The 14,924-nt window shown below is 38.0% G+C and overlaps 1 pseudogene; it reads right to left on the bottom strand.

Moving 5' to 3' along the window:
- Nucleotides 1–10,195: 10,195 nt before the first annotated feature.
- LOC145485075 (uncharacterized) lies at nt 10,196–14,705 on the bottom strand (annotated as a pseudogene).
- Nucleotides 14,706–14,924: the final 219 nt, after the last annotated feature.

The raw sequence follows: 14,924 nt of genomic DNA, 5'->3' as shown, positions 1-14,924 counted from the left end.
ACAATTTAGCTCTTGACGCCAACTTTGTAACTTGATTCTTTTGTTTTCCTCGCAAAGGCATGTAATATGAAACCCTTGTTTTCTCCAAAACATACGGAAAATGTCCTTGTTTTTTGGAGATAAATGAAAGAAAGTTAAACATCTGATGTAGAGATGAAGAAACGGAACAGAAACGATGTTGTTTTACTAAAAATGCAAATTTTTACCGATGAACAAGAACTAATTTAATTATCAGATAGTCACGAAATACCACTTTCTTTTTCTGTTGCCACCTTTGTTGTTAACAATTCAAAACTAACACAAAACGATATTGAATGGCTGAAAAGCTTTTCAACGAAAAGTATTGAAGAGAAACAGCGCTACTTGGCCGATATGAATGAGTCTCCTCAAAGACTGATTAAATTAATTTGCGCTTTCACTAGGTGCCACGGAGTCTGCAGCAACATTTGGGCACTTTCCTGGTTTCTTTTGTTACTAATTTACAATTTGAGGAGTATTAAAGCCACTAACTTGGGAACTTTTTGGTCTCTCTTAGAGACACAATTAAGGCAAGAAATAAACAAGCCGCTAAGGAGAAGCAATACATTTGAATCCTGACAAGCACACTATTGTAGATTAAAAACAGCTGATGATATTTGTTGAACGACCTGCGTGTAATTCTAAAAGCTACGCAGCCACAGTAATGTTTCACTTTTGCAATAAAAAGGGACAATTGGCGCTACCTGAAAAATAACTACCGTCCTTGGTCACATGACATGACATAAAATACTGCGTGGAAAGATAGTGTATAACACTAACGATGCTAGAACGCATGCGTCTAACATGTTGAGTTCTACCATAAGGAAAACCACTCAACATTTGTGCGTGATTCCGTATGCAATGTATCCTCTACCTAATATAGAAGCCAGGAACGCTAACTAATCAACGCATGCGTTTAGAGCATATTAGTTTTGTTCTAAGGAGAATGATACCACAAGGAGAGCAAGGGGTTACCTGAAATATATAGCTTTGCGATGTTCAAATCTAAGTGACGGCGATGGAATGTGTTTTACGTAGAGTACACTCGTACCTTTCCCACCCCACCCCCACTGCTTCCTTGCCTCTAGACTAATTAATTAATTGAAATTAATTAATTAAACAAACATTAAAGTTAACACCTTAGCGCCATAGGGCCATAGTGCCATAAGGTCTTAGTTCCTTAGCGGCAAGCAGCTCCCATAACCATCCCAATAGTGCACTCTGTACTAAAAAGTCGCCCCCGGAAAAAAAAAGTCGCGCCAAAGGTAAGAAAGTGTTCGCCAAAAGGAAAACTAGTGAGACAATCTCAGATAGTGCAGAGTGTTATGCAGGGCTGTCATTACGTTTTGAGTCATCTGCTGCCTGTACATGTATGTAACTTGTGAGCTTACGTGAATTGTGCCAGCGTAGTGAGCATTAGGCAAGTTCATCCCTAACATTAGGGCCCACCAAGCATACTCTGCTTAAACAGGTGTTATGGGTCTTAATGTCAACCCTGTAATGTACAGCAGTTAATCTAGTCATCTACTTGTAGGTGAGATGTAGTGGTCCCCAAGACAGCTTGGGCTGTGCCGCTTGACAAATATGGCAGATACTGTAGAAATCTTAATCAATACTCATTTGTGTAAGGTTATCCTTGTGAGTGTGCACTCAATAGACTAAAACAACTTGACATCACTTATTTCAACACAAATTTATATTTTTTACCCCTTATGTTTTTTAATGGTAAACAGCAAGCTTTTACAGTAACTGTGGTGGACATTCGTCATGCTTTCACACGGTACTGAGTAAATTAACTTAGGACTATCTCAGCGTTCTTAGTAGGTCACATTACTGGCAGTTTCTGCTGATTGCAATACTACAAATACTATGCCTTGTTGTTTACAAATGACACATTGACCATATCTCCAGTAAAAGTTCTTGGACTACGCAGCCCACATCACATAATTATCTCAAAACAGTAAGCATGGCTGAGTATTTCAGGCAGACCTAAGTTCAACTCCTTGGCGAAGCTTGTAAATAGCCAACTGGTTTGCCTTCTGCCAGCTAGGGTTTTAACCTTATTAACCGCGCGGCTATGGGCCGAGCGCGGTTCATGGTTTACCCGTGGTTTATTTTTTTAATTTTTTAAATTTTTTTAACCGCGCGCGGTTCATAAACTACCCGTGGTTTATTAACCGCGCGGCCATGGGCCAAGCGCGGTTCTGGTTTACCTGTGGTTTTTTTTTTTTCGCAGATTTGTCTGCGACAAGACCCAAGCTTCCACTCGGCCAAATTTTGAGTCACGCAACCTGTGATGTTTACTCGCCAAAAGCTGTTGAAACATTAATAAATCTCATCTCCGATACTGACTTTCGCGGGAAAAAATTAAAAACCCAGCGTTCGTCAAAAATTATATTTTTTCAGCAGATATTTAGCTCGGAACATATACATATTTATATACCTTTGAATCGTCGATGAAATGACCTTTTCCGGATATTTTTTCCTTCGGGGTCAACAAAAACCTCCGATTACAAAATCACGCCGAACCCACACGTTGCAAAAAAATCTCTTCAAAACCCTGACTTCGAAGCGATATAACACTTCAGCGTTAATAGCTACCACACATCGGCAGACGGTAAATCTATTCGTTAACAATCCAGCTTTATCGTGTTAAAATTTCAGCGAAATCGAACAAAACCAGAATTAATTAGAATTTTTTTGTGACCTCACTCCCCAGACTTGACCCAACAAAGGAAGCAACGGTCGCCCATAGCAACCGAAAAACACGAACATAACAAAGCCGAACGTTTCGGCCAAAAATCTCCAGAATTATCGCCTGAGAGCTTAAACTTGAATGGGAACATCTTTTTCGAACTTCTTTCAACTGATTTAGACGAAAGACTGGCCTCGGCGGGCTACAAAAAAGACCAAGAGAAAAACAGAACAAGACAGCAGAACAAGCCGATAACATTTCATCGCATGGCTTTCGGCACGAAAACGAAAATACAGCTTACTTCTGGATAAATTCAGCCTTAGAAGCCAGCAACCGGCCCCAAATTACTTTCTGTATCCTTACAAATGTCTTGATTTCCATCTCCGAAAGATTTTGCCCCAATTTTGAGCAAATAAACATTTCGTCGACGGTGACCGCCATTACGGTGGCTTGCATACTAAATTAGCTAACTTGACAAAATTCTCCCGAGGGGGGGATAAGACGAAAAGAACTGAAAGATGGCCTATAATTGGCTAATGATGAGATCATCCCAGTGTCCAAATTTGTGAGAATCGGAAGTAACGCCAATTTTCTGTCACGTTTTCAATCTGTGGTCACTGGAGTGACCAAAATCGATACATCGGTCGGGATAGAGTTTTATCATTAAATTATATGACTTGTGTGACTACTTTGCTAGCCCTTTACTCGTGGAAAACACCAATTAAATTTAATCATGACTTTTAAGAAAGAAAGTTGTTGTTAATAGTGTTATTATCGTGTCATTCATATGGCTCATGCCCATACATATCCCGAAGAAAGTTCTACAAAGATTAAGACCATTACGTCATCGGAGATTTGTCAATGGCTACCACTGATGGTGCAATAATACAGTTTGTGTTGATCAAGTGATGTGATGTCTACAGTAGGAAAAGAATCATTAATGACTGCTTTGGAATGTGCACTGCGTTCCGACGGTAGTGCTAAGGAAACAGTTAAATTTTAAAAGCGCGGTTATAAGATCTAACAGATCTTGTTCGATTTGTGTACGAGCAGACCCAAGCTTGCACTCGGCCAAATTTTGAGTCACGCAACCTGTGATGTTTACTCGCCAAAAGCTGTTGAAACATTAATAAATCTCATCTTTCGCTGGAAAAAATTAAAAACCCAGCGTTCGTCAAAAATTAGAGTTTTTCACCAGAAATTTAGCTCGGAACATATACATATTTATATTCGTTTGAATCGTCGATGAAATGACCTTTTCCGGATATTTTTTCCTTCGGGGTCAACAAAAACCTCCGATTACAAAATCACGCCGAACCCACACGTTGCAAAAAATCTCTTCAAAACCCTGACTTCGAAGCGATATAACACTTCAGCGTTAATAGCTACCACACATCAGCAGACGGTAAATCTATTCCTTAACACTCCAGCTTTATCGTGTTAAAATTTCAGCGAAATCGAACAAAACCAGAATTAATTAGAATTTTTTTTTGACCTCACTCCCCAGACTTGACCTAACAAAGGAAGCAACGGTCGCCCATAGCAACCGAAAAACACGAACATAACAAAGCCGACGTTTCGGCCAAAAAACTCCAGAATTATTGCCTGAGAGCTTAAACTTGAATGGGAACATCTTTTTCGAACTTTTTTCAACTGATTTAGACGAAAGACTGGCCTCGGCTGGCTACAAAAAAGACCAAGAGAAAAAACAGAACAAGACAGCAGAACAAGCCCATAATATTTCATCGCATGGCTATCGGCACGAAAACGAAAATACAGCTTACTTCTGGATAAATTCAGCCTTAGAAGCCAGCAACCGGCCCCAAATTACTTTCTGTTTCCTTACAAATGTCCTGACTTCCATCTCCGAAAGATTTTGCCCCAATTTTGAGCAAATAAACATTTCGTCGACGGTGACCGCCATTACGGTGGCTTGCTTACTAAATTAGCTAACTTGACAAAATTCTCCCGTGGGGGGGACATGACGAAAAGAGCTGAAAAATGGCCTGTAATTGGCTAATGATGAGATCATCCCACTGTCCAAATTTGTGAGAATCGAAAGTAACGCCAATTTTGTCACGTTTTCAATCCGCGGTCACTGGAGTGACCAAAATCGATACATCGGTCGGGATAGACTTTTATTATTAAATTATATGACTTGTGTGACTACTTTGCTAGCGCTTTACTCGTGGAAAACACCAATAAAATTTAATCATGACTTTTAAGAAAGAAAGCTGTTGTTAATAGTGTTATTATCGTGTCATTTATATCATTCATGCCCATACATATCCCGAAGAAAGTTCTACAAAGATTAAGACCATTACGTCATCGGAGATTTGTCAATGGCTACCACTGATGGTGCAATAATACAGTTTGTGTTGATCAAGTGATGTGATGTCTACAGTAAGAAAAGAATCATCAATGACTGCTTTGGAATGTGCACTGCGTTCCGACGGTAGTGCTAAGCAAACAGTTATATTTTAAAAGCGCGGTTCTAAGATCTAACAGATCTTCTTGTTATTTTTTTTAACCGCGCGGCCATGGGCCGAGCGCGGATCATGGTTTACCTGTGTTTTTTTTTTCGCAGTTTTGTCTGCGACCAGACCCAAGCTTCCACTCGGCCAAATTTTGAGTCACGCAACCTGTGATGTTTACTCGCCAAAAGCTGTTGAAACATTAATAAATCTCATCTCCGATACTGACTTTCGCGAGAAAAAATTAAAAACCCAGCGTTCGTCAAAAATTATATTTTTTCAGCAGATATTTAGCTCGGAACATATACGTATTTATATACCTTTGAATTGTCGATGAAATGACCTTTTCCGGATATTTTTTCCTTCGGGGTCAACAAAAACCTCCGATTACAAAATCACGCCGAACCCACACGTTGCAAAAAAATCTCTTCAAAACCCTGACTTCGAAGCGATATAACACTTCAGCGTTAATAGCTACCACGCATCGGCAGGCGGTAAATCTATTCGTTAACAATCCAGCCTTATCGTGTTAAAATTTCAGCAAAATCGAACAAAACCAGAATTAATTAGAATTTTTTTGTGACCTCACTCCCCAGACTTGACCCAACAAAGGAAGCAACGGTCGCCCATAGCAACCGAAAAACACGAACATAACAAAGCCGAACGTTTCAGCCAAAAAACTCCAGAATTATCGCCTGAGAGCTTAAACTTGAATGGGAACATCTTTTTCGAACTTTTTTCAACTGATTTAGACGAAAGACTGGCCTCGGCGGGCTACAAGAAAGACCAAGAGAAAAACAGAACAAGACAGCAGAACAAGCCCATAATATTTCATCGCATGGCTTTCGGCACGAAAACGAAAATACAGCTTACTTCTGGATAAATTCAGCCTTAGAAGCCAGCAACCGGCCCCAAATTACTTTCTGTATCCTTACAAATGTCTTGATTTCCATCTCCGAAAGATTTTGCCCCAATTTTGAGCAAATAAACATTTCGTCGACGGTGACCGCCATTACGGTGGCTTGCATACTAAATTAGCTAACTTGACAAAATTCTCCCGTGGGGGGGACATGACGAAAAGAGCTGAAAGATGGCCTATAATTGGCTAATGATGAGATCTTCCCACTGTGCAAATTTGGTGAGAATCGAAAGTAACGCCAATTTTCTGTCACGTTTTCAATCTGTGGTCACTGGAGTGACCAAAATCGATACATCGGTCGGGATAGAGTTTTATCATTAAATTATATGACTTGTGTGACTACTTTGCTAGCCCTTTTCTCGTGGAAAACACCAATTAAATTTAATCATGACTTTTAAGAAAGAAAGCTGTTTTTAATAGTGTTATCGTGTCATTTATATCGTTGATGCCCATATATATCCCGAAGAAAGTTGTACAAAGATTAAGACCATTAGGTCATCGGAGATTTGTCAATGGCTACCACTGATGGTGCAATAATACAGTTTGTGTTGATCAAGTGATGTGATGTCTACAGTAAGAAAAGAATCATCAATGACTGCTTTGGAATGTGCACTGCGTTCCGACGGTAGTGCTAAGGAAACAGTTAAATTTTAAAAGCGCGGTTATAAGATCTAACAGATCTTCTTGTTTTTTGTCGGTGACCAGACGCAGACCTCCGCTCGGCCAAATTTCGAGTCACGCAACGTGTGGTGTTTGTTCGCCAAAAGCTCTTGAAACAGTAATACGCGGACAATTTTACGGATATTGTTTTCTTTGTTGTGGGTAAAATATATTTTCTTTTGGTTTTATCGAAGCCTTGGATTCAAATGGAATAATAAACACGCTAAAAAAAAAGTATTAGTCAGCCATGGAATGCGCTAACATTGCAGCTTTCACTTTCTCTAGGTGACAAATAAGATGGTGTTTACTTTGCAAGGTTATTTTGGCAGAAGCGACGGTCATCAATTTATTTGACGTTTTGCTAGTATTTCTTGTGGTTTTAGGCAAATGAAGTAAATTCTTTGGCTGTTTCATCGCAGCGAGTTCATAGATGGGAAGGAAAATTAAATATTTGCAAGCCAAGCAAAGAGCTTGTCTAAACATGCAAGGATTACGTCATTGGTAGGGAAATTACCACCGTACTAAAAATAGCCTTGAATAACGGAAGTCTTAAATTATGTGACTCGTGTGACTACTTTTCTAGCCCTTTACTCATGGAAAACATCAAAGAAATTTAATCATGACTTTTAAGAAAGAAAGCAATTGTTTATAGTGTTGTTATCGAATCGTTCATATCGTTCATATCGTGCATGCCCATAGATATCCCGAAGAAAGTTCCAGATTAAGACCATTACGTCATCGGAGATTTCACAACAGCTACGACTGATGGTGCAATCATACAGTTCGTGTTGATCAAGTGATGTGATGTCTACAGTAACAAAAGAATCATCAAGGACTGCTTTGAAATGTGCACTGCGTTGCGGCTGTAGTGGTAAGCAAACAGTTAATTTTTCAAAGCGTGGTTATAAGATCTAACAGATCTTCTTGTTTTTTTAGTTTTGTGGGTGACCAGACCCAAACTTCCACTCGGCCAAATTTTGAATCACGCAACCTGTGATGTTTACTCGCCAAAAGCTGTTGAAACATTAATACAAGGACAATGTTACGGATAGTGTTTTCTTTACTTTGGGTAAAATATATTTTCTTTTGGTTTTATCAAAGGGTTGGATTCGAAGGGAAATAATAAATACGCTAAAAAAGGTATTACGTCAGCCATGGAATGCGCTGACGTTGCAGCTTTCACTTTCTCTACGGGACAAATAAAATCGTGTTTACTTTGCAAGTTTATTTCGGCAGAAGCGACGGTCATTAATTTGTTTGCAAGTTTTCGAGCATTTCTTGTGGTTTTAGGCGAATGAGGTAAATTCTTCGGCTGTGTCATCGCAGAGAGTTCGTTGATCAGAAGGAAAATTAAAAATTTGCAAGCCAAGCAAAGAACATGGCAGAACATACAAGGATTACGTCGTTTGGTAGGGAAATAACCACCGTACTAAAGATAGCCATGGATAACGGAAGTCTTAAATTATGTGACTCGTGTGACTACGTTTCTAGCCGTTTACTCGTGGAAAACACCAATGAAATTTAATCGTGACTTTTAAGAAAGAAAGCAATTGTTAATAGTGTTGTTATCGAATCGTTCATATCGTTCATACCCACACATATCCCAAAGAAAGTTCCAGATTAAGACTATTACGTCATCGGATATTTCACAACGGCTACCACTGATGGTGCAATAATAGAGTTTGTGTTGATCAAGCGATGTGATGTCTACAGTAAGAAAAGAATCATCGAGGACGGCTTTGAAATGTGCACTGCGTTGCGACTGTAGTGCTAAGCAAACAGTTAAATTTTAAAAGCGCAGTTATAAGATCTAACATATCTTCCTGTTTTTTTTAGTTTTGTCGGTGACCAGACCCAAACTTCCTCTCAGCCAAATGTTGAGTCACGCAACCTGTAATGTTTACTCGCCAAAAGCTGTTGAAACATTAATACACGGGCAATGTTACGGATATTGTTTTCTTTATTTGTCTGGAAACTATATTTTCTTTTGGTTTTATCGAAGCGTCGGTATTACGTCAACCATGGAATGCGCTGACGTTGCCGCTTTCACTTTCGCTACCTGACGAATAAGATCGTGTTCACTTTGCAAGTTAATTTTGGCAGAAGTGACGGTCATCAATTTATTTGCAATTTTCCGAGCATTTCTTGTGGTTTTAGGCAAATGAAGTAAATTCTTTGGCTGTTTCATCGCAGCGAGCTCGGTGATCAGAAGGAAAATTAAATATTTGAGAGCCAAGCAAAGAACATGTCAGAACATGCAAGGATTACGTCATTGGTAGGGAAATAACCACCGTACTGAAGGTAGCCGTGGATAATGGAAGTCTAGAATGATGTGACTCGTGTGACTACTTTGCTGGCCCTATACTCGTGGAAAACACGAATTAAATTTAATCATGACTTTTAAGAAAGAAAGCTGTTGTTAAAAGTGTTATTATCGTATCGTTCATATCGTTCATGCCCATACGTGTCATACATATCCCGAAGAAAGTTCCAGATTAAGAGCATTATGTCATCGGAGATTTCACAACGGCTACGACTGATGGTGCAATAATAGAGTTTGTGTTGATCAAGTGATGTGATGTCTACAGAAATAAATGAATCATCAAGGATTGTTTTGGAATGTGCACTGTGTTGCGACTGTGGCGGTAAGCAAACAGATCTTGTTATGTTTGATTTGAATCATTTGTTCCTGACATTGAATTACTTAGTCCACTAACCTTTATGCTTTGTAAAGTGACCGAGGGTAAATTAGGGTTATTTATTTAATATATTAACAGCCTAAATGACAGTAACTTGGTTAGCTGATGTCTGTTCTTTTGATTTCCATTTTGTGTACCACATGTACAGCTAACAGTGTGTAATATGCCTAGGTACTGTTTTTGATCGAGTAAGCTCTTTAGTGTCTTTTTACTGATTAAGAAGACCACCCAACTGACTTTCCATACTGGTAGATATACATGTATATTCAGAGTTCCATTCATGGTCTTTCTAGGTTTGAGACACAGCAGAGTTGATTTGCACAGATGTTTTTGCAGATGACTTGAACAGCATATTTAACGTGACATCCATAATCGTTTTTGGAATTCTTCTTTAGTAATAGAAATGTAGACTATGGCAAATGGTTTCCGGAAGGTGTCTTTAGCAGCATATTTAGAGTAACATCCATTGTTGGTTTCACAGCTGCTGCATACCATAACATGTTGTCATGGGGCATGCATGTGTGGAACATATACAATCATGTACAAACTTAACTGTGCAATTACTGTTCTTGAAGGTCTTGAATTAGAAGGTACAATGAAGGGTTGTATCCACTGTGCGTTCGGTGTCTTGGCAATGCATTAAGAGTCCACTGAGATCATTTGGTAGGGAAATCATGAAACTTCAGACATATTTCACTCAAACAGCAGTCTACAAAATAATGAATAACAGAAACAATTGATTAGGACATTGTTTCAAGTTGACATTTCAGAAAAAAAATATTTTATGCTGCCCTAATATCTAACTTAATTGAAGTTCAAATAATTACCCAACCCCTCCAAAACATTTAACTGTAATGCCCTGCATGTTGACTCCAGGTAGTGACCCGTCACTACCTTACCACAGCGCACAGTGACGTCACTCTTGAGAGTGAGGTCATTTTCATTATCGTTGTCTCCAATAAGAAATAACACATTCTATTCTGTTCATCTTGTATTTTCCTCCCCTACAACCTTTACTTTTCTTATGTATATCTTTAAATTACATGGGTATACATGTGGTCAATGCTATTAAAAATCAACCCCAAATAAGAAAATAAGAAACTTGTGCTCAAGAAAACCAAAAAAGAAAACAGAGTTACAGCCAATAATATAATCATTCCTATAAATCCTGACACAATAACCAACAATAGAAAACGATGTGCTCTAGCTGCTTAGATTTAGACAGACAAAAATGGGTTTATGATCACTATAATATGATTCTAATGTACCAGAACTTTGAACTTGATGTGGAATATTAGTGTATATGTGGTCTATCTGAGTTTTATAATCTGTTGTGAACTGTTTTATCAGCTGAGTGTAACCCTTTTGCTTGATCATATATCCCACAAGAGCTTTCTGTTCAGAGGTAGTTTCCATAAAATTGACATTAAAGTCTCCTAAAATTATGACAGGAGTCTGTGGCTCACAAAGAATAGTCCGATGTAAGTGTTCCAAAGCTTCAATTAATTTAGAAAATGGAACTTTTGATTTTGAGCGATATATCCCAACAATATATACATTGATACATCCCGGTAAATTGATTATAGCAACAGTCATTTCTGTATTGTTGTAGTTCCATCTATAGGGGTCACAGGTGCACTCTACATCATTTCCGATATACACAGCTGTTCCATATGTTGTTCAAGTAGTATTCTGTGGATCACAATCATTTCTGTAGAGGCGAAAATTAGTCATGTCATATGCTTCATCAATGTCCCTTGAATATAATGCTGTCTCAACGAATATATTCACATGTGCTGCTTGTACACTATAATCACATGCTACATCTTCAATATGGAGATGCAAGGATCTTACATTTTGAAACAAAATTTTCAAGTTGTTTTCGTTACTTGGTGTTTCATAAAGAAAGGGAATGCATGGTTTTAGAGAAGCTTCTGACCTTAGTCTAGACATTTCAGCTGCAACTTTCTTGCTACCTGCTATCTTTTACTCATTTGAATTTAAGATATGCAATCCTGAAATATTCTGCAGTCTGCTCAGACCAACATAATGCATATGTTCTCTTGTTGAAGCTGGTAAATCAACAACTGCTGCATCAAGTGTGTCACCTTGACAACAATGTATTGTTTTGGCTGCAGCTGGTCGTAAAGGGAATTGTCTACAAAGAACTTGAACTTGATTTCTTTTGTACAATCTAACTTGTCTTGTGATTTCCACTATGGGTGTCCAAGTGCTCTGTATTTGTACATTATACAAATGTAAATACTCTCTTCGCCAATAATGACCAATGTTAGGATCCTTAAACATTACCCATGTAGTACTTGGTGTAGTAGAGTCAGGTACTCTGTAGTCAATTTTTTCAACTGTATATTCTGCTCCATTGGTCATACCATCAAGGACAGACACATTTGTTGTTAGGTCATACTTTGCTGCAACATGGACAGAGTAAACAGAAAATAATCCCATGGTTTTGGTTGGATCATTTGGGATTTTTTGTTTCATTTTCTCTTTTAGTTAATCGGATAGATCTTCAATTAAAATGTCAACTGCACAAATGTTTACTTTTTGGTTTTTGGAGTTGTTAAATATTTTAACATTGTGACCATCTACTGCTTGGTTAGTACTAACCAAGTGAGTGATGTTCATGGGATAATCACTTTCACCTGGCTTTACTTTTAAAATCCTTCCTTTTAGGACCTCAATATCTTGTTCTCTGTGTTTTCCTTCTCTTAGGTGATTTCAAAGCTCTGCAAATTCTGTCATACTTCTGTCTCATAATTTCTGACAATTCATACATTTTAAAATGTTTTTGCCAAATATTTGTGGCTAATGAACTATAGGCATCTTTTGAATTCTCAAAAATCCATTTGTCAAAAACTGGCTTTAACTGAAACAGGTCACCAACAGTTATCAAATTAACTCCTCCAAAGGGTTTTGTTGTGCCCATGATCTGCTGTAAGCGTAAATTCAAGAACGTGAACATGCCACTGCCTATCATACTAATCTCGTCAATAAAAATAACCTCAAGTTTCCTCAGCTATGCTCTGATAGTGTTAAGTCTGTCTCTATCAAGTGTGCAATACCCAAAACCTCGGTTAGCGTGTACTTTAAAAGCAGAGTGAAGAGTGTTACCACTTATATTAAATGCTGCTTTTCCTGTTGGTGCTACTTTAAGTACTTTAATGTCGTCAGGGTTTTCACCTGGTATACTATTCAAATATCTGATCAAAGCTTCATATAAAGCATTAGTAACTGTAGTTTTGCCAACGCCAGCCCCACCACTTAAAAAAGTTGAAGTGCTTCATCACTAGTTTTGATGGAATTCAAGACATGATAGGAAAATTCCATTTGCTTCACGTTAAGTGAACGAACAAGTTTTCTAAAATCATCATCAGTCATGCGTTTTACTACAAGATCTTCATCATCATTGGTTCTTGGAAAGATACCGATATCATCCATTAATTCATATTGGTTGTGCTGTTTATTTGTGCCTGGATCAAAGCATCCAAATAATGGACTTGGTTTTGTCCCTATCTCTTGGTCTTGTTCATCTCTATGTTGTCTATTTGGGGCCACATCCACAAATTCTTCCAGTTCAACATTTTCTATTGCATCATCAAGCACTTCTGCTGGTAATCATATTGCCGTTTGTTGTGGGCTATTGTGTTCTTGAGTTGTTCAAATCTTTCTTGGAAAGTTTCACAGTCTTGGATAAGATCCTTGTTTTCATTCCTCCAAGGAGTGTACAGCATTAACTGTTCTCTGCTATAATTCTCAGGGTCCTTGTTTTTGTTAAATCTTACTGAACGAATAATTCTAGATTTTTGTCTTTTCACCAGTTTCAATCCACCTTTTAGGTCATATTCTTCACACATTTCTGTTTTATCATTGGTGAGATCATCATCAACATTATCACTAAAATCAATTTCAGGCAAGTAGTCATCAGAAAGAAATGTTTTAACCTGACCCATATATTCTACCTGCCTTTTACTTTGCTTGTCACAGTTATACCATGCTGCAAAATCAGCTAGACATAATTCTGCTAATGTTTTTGGTCTCCTTTGGTATCTTTTGATCAAGTTAACTGACTCAATATCCTCAGAGCTATCTGGTAGTTCTTGAAGCTTATCCATTGTTTTTAAAAGGAATGTTCTTTCTTCTGGATTGGACGTGTTAATAAACTGGAATTTCCGAGATGACCTTCTTAAAGGCATCTGCAAAACCAAATACACTGCTTCTTGTGCACTGACCTCAACAGCATCTAGAAATTTGTTTCCAATGTGTCTGACTTTGTTTATGATGTCTTTATTACCAGAGCTTGCTTCTTCTGATGCTTTTCTTAGTAATTTGCTCATTCCTCTTTGTCCTTTAGTAATATATGACAAAATATAAACAGCACAAGCACAAGGATCCAAGATATACTGTATATCCATGTTGGTTTGCCAGGCTTTCAACAAATCCGAGTTGTAACTATCAATTCTCATTTCAGATGGAGATCTTTTTAGCAGAAGTGTGTCACGCTTTAGTGAATATCTCACAGCCATGATATATTGTTGCTCTGTGAAACCCAGTTTTATGAGAAATTCTTCAAAGTTCATTTTATCATTGTATTTTAAATTGTCTAATAGTTTGTTTATTTTGTTGTAATTTTTCTTCACTAAATCCTTCTCATTCTCATTAAAAGTGTTTGCAGCGAGAGGTTCTAAAATCATTGTTCTTGGCATTGGTGGTAATGGAAAATTGAATCTGCAAATCTTATGACCCTGTTTTTTGCATGTTTTTGAGTGCTGGTGTCTTTGTAAATTAACTAAATCACCCAGTTCTCCTGAGTCAACCTTACATGCAACATACCTATCAACAAATTTAGCAATATCTTCATTTGAATTTTTTCCATATTGAGGAGCATCTTTCACCCAGAATAAAGAATGTATGTGTGGAGAACCACGTTGTTGGGATTCAACTCTATAGAAGGAGTCAACTATTTCACCAATAGGCTTCAGTGTACTTTTCAAAATGTCACAAAGTAACAATTGAACCATGTGTTCAAAGTTCCTAGCACAAGTGACAGGATCACTTTTAATTAAGTCTGATTTCTTTTGCCATGTCATTACTTGGATTTCGTCGTCAGTGTAATTTTTCTTATCAACAAGCCGCCCTAATATCGTAAGCAAATGTGCCCATCTTGTCTCTGCTGCTGAAAATGAACAGAACCATGTAGGCTTACCAAGCTGACGAATCATTGCAAACAAGTCCTTTTTGCATCTCTCAAAGTAACGAGGGGACCCCCTTAGATTTCTAAATACTCTGAAGCCCTCATCAAGGTGTATCAACTTTTCCCAAGAACCAGCTGATTTCAAATCGCTGGCTGTATACCTTTTACCCTTTCTTTTGCACTTGCAAAGAGAAAGTGATGCACTGCCTTGAATTTGCTTAATTTCTTCAGCTTATATGTTGGGGAC

Source organism: Orbicella franksi, chromosome 4 (genome assembly GCF_964199315.1).
Source record: "Orbicella franksi chromosome 4, jaOrbFran1.1, whole genome shotgun sequence".
Lineage (NCBI taxonomy): Eukaryota > Metazoa > Cnidaria > Anthozoa > Scleractinia > Merulinidae > Orbicella > Orbicella franksi.
Note: the sequence above shows the minus strand (reverse complement) of the source record. Positions and strands in the feature narration are given on the sequence as shown.